A 2,843-nucleotide genomic window follows, 5' to 3' on the forward strand; every position below is an offset into this window, starting at 1 on the left:
AAATTGTTTAATATTTAGTTTAAATAGATATTGATGACTTTATTATGTTAAATATTTTCAGATCTATCAAACTTTTACTCTTTTTTGCTAATACCTCCATCATGTTCATTCATGACTAAAAACTTGTATTTAGACCATTTTGCACGTTTAACTTTACGGTAGACCACCAAAAAATTACATGTATATAACAGTAAAATCTTACCATTATAATGACAATATAAAAATGAAGATGTGGTATGATTGCCAATGAGACAACTGTCTACAATTAAGAGACCAAAATGCCACAGACATTAACAACTATAGGTCACTGTACGGCCTTCAACAATGAGGAAAGCACATACCGCATAGTCAGCTATAAAAGGCCCCGATAAGACAATGTAAAACAATTCAAATGAGAAAACTAACGGCCTTATGTATATAAATAAAAATTCGTAAGGGTTCCACGGAACCCAGTGTCTCGCCTACTTTTGCTGTTAATCGCAGACTCAACAAAAATGAGGAAAAACATCAATAAAAATTTCCCTCTCGATACTGTCTTTTGATTGAAAGAAGCTTCCAAGTTTGGTAAAAAAAATCCAGGATAGTTTATGAATCTAATAAATGTTTTATAAACTTTAACTGCAGACTGTAGGTAATGTTTACTGGAAGAAAAACTAAGTCCATTTATAAGTAAAATACGGAAAAAGTGAATTTTTTTTTAACAAAATTTACTTCTGAATAATATCTGATGATCAGAAACAAGCTTTTGTCTAAGTTTGGTAGAAATCCAGGACAGTTTAAGAACATTATAAAAATTTTAAAAACTTGAACCACAGAGTGAATGTTTTGTTTCTGGCAAAAAAACTAAGTCCATTTATAAGTAAAATACGGAAAAGTGGAAATTTATTTTTACAAAATTTTCTTCTTGATACTATCTTATGATCACAAATAAGCTTCTGTCAGAGTTTGGTACAAATCAAGGATAGTTTATGAAAGTTATTAAAATTTTAAAAACTTTAACCACAGAGTGAATGTAATGTTTCCTCGCAGAAAAACTAAGTCCATTTATAAGTAAAATACGGAAAAGTGGAAATTTATTTTTACAAAATTTTCTCCTTGATACTATCTTATGATCATAAACAAGCTTCTGTCCAAGTTTGGTACAAATCAAGGATAGTTTATGAAAGTTATTAAAATTTTAAAAACTTTAACCACAGAGTGAATGTAATGTTTCCTCGCAGAAAAACTAAGTCCATTTATAAGTAAAATACGGAAAAAATAGAATTTTATTTTTACAAAATTTACTTCTGGATACTTTCTTATGATCATAAACAAGCTTCTGTCCAAGTTTGGTAGAAATTCAGTATAGTTTAAGAAAGTTATTAAAATTTCAAAAACTTTAACCACAGAGTGAATATTTGTGGACGCCGCCGACGACGACGACGCCGACGACGACGGAATGTAGGATCGCTTAGTCTCGCTTTTTCGACTAAAGTCGAAGGCTCGACAAAAATGAACGAAAAACAAATATGTTGCACATAAACAGACAACTACCACTGAATTACAGGCTCCTAACTTGGGACAGGCACATACATAAATGATGTGGCAGGGTTAAACATGTTAGCGGGATCCCAACTCTCCCCCTAACATAGGAGAGTGGTATAACAGTCAAACATAAGAACGAACTATAACAAGAGGCTCTCAAGAGCCTGAATCGCTCACCTGAATTTTTTTGGTTTAATCTCTCATCAATGATTATTTTGGCTTTTCAATTTATTTAAATGTTCTTTGAATCGTCCTATTTTCTTCAAAAGCAAAAAAAAATCATTTTCTCCTATGTTCTATTTTAGCCATATGAGCTATGTTTCTTGACATACAAGGAAATGAAATATAAAATTTATACTAGATACTCTGAAACTCTGAAACTCATTTAGCCTAAGTTTGGCTGAAATTGATACAGCAGTTTCATAAGAGAAGATTTTTTAAAGTAAGTCAACATGATGAACAAATTGTGAAAAAAGTCTTTAAAGGGCAATAATTCCTAAAGAGGTCAATTGACAATTTTGGTCAAATTGACTTATTTGTAGATCTTACTTTGCTGATCATATTTGCTGTTTACAGTTTATCTTTATCTATAATAATATTCAAGATAATGACCAAAAACTGCAAAATTTCCTTAAAATTACCAATTAAGTGGCAGCAACCCAACAATTGGATGTTTGATTCATCTGAAAATTTCAGGGCTGATAGATATTGACCTAATGAACATTTTTACTCCATGTCAGATTTGCTCTTAATGCTTTCGTTTTTGAGATATAAGCCAAAAACTGCATTTGACCCCTATGTTCTATTTTAAGTAACGGTGGCCATGTTTTTTGACGGATCAAAAATCAAAGCACACACTTTGTGCAGGATAATCTAAGGAACAACCATGCTAAGTTTTAACCAAATCCATTCAGTAGTTTCAGAGGAGAAGATTTTTTAAAGTTAGCAAATATGATGAACAAATTGTGAAAAATTGTCATTAAAGGACAATAACCCCTTAAGGGGTCAATTGACAATTTTGGTCATATTAACTTATTTGTAGATCTTACTTTGCTGATCTTTTTTGCTGTTTACAGTTTATCTTTATCTATAATAATATTCAAGATAATGACCAAAAACTGCAAAATTTCCTTAAAATTACCAATTAAGTGGCAGCAACCCAACAATGGTTTGTTTGATTCATCTAACGGCGGCCATGTTTTTTGACGGATCAAAAATCGAAGCGCACATTTTGTGCAGGATATACTAAGGAACAATCATGTTAAGTTTCATTCAAATCCATTCAGTAGTTTCAGAGGAGAAGATGTTTGAAAAATTGT

This window comes from Mytilus galloprovincialis, chromosome 8, assembly GCF_965363235.1.
Source record: "Mytilus galloprovincialis chromosome 8, xbMytGall1.hap1.1, whole genome shotgun sequence".
In the NCBI taxonomy this organism is placed as follows: domain Eukaryota; kingdom Metazoa; phylum Mollusca; class Bivalvia; order Mytilida; family Mytilidae; genus Mytilus; species Mytilus galloprovincialis.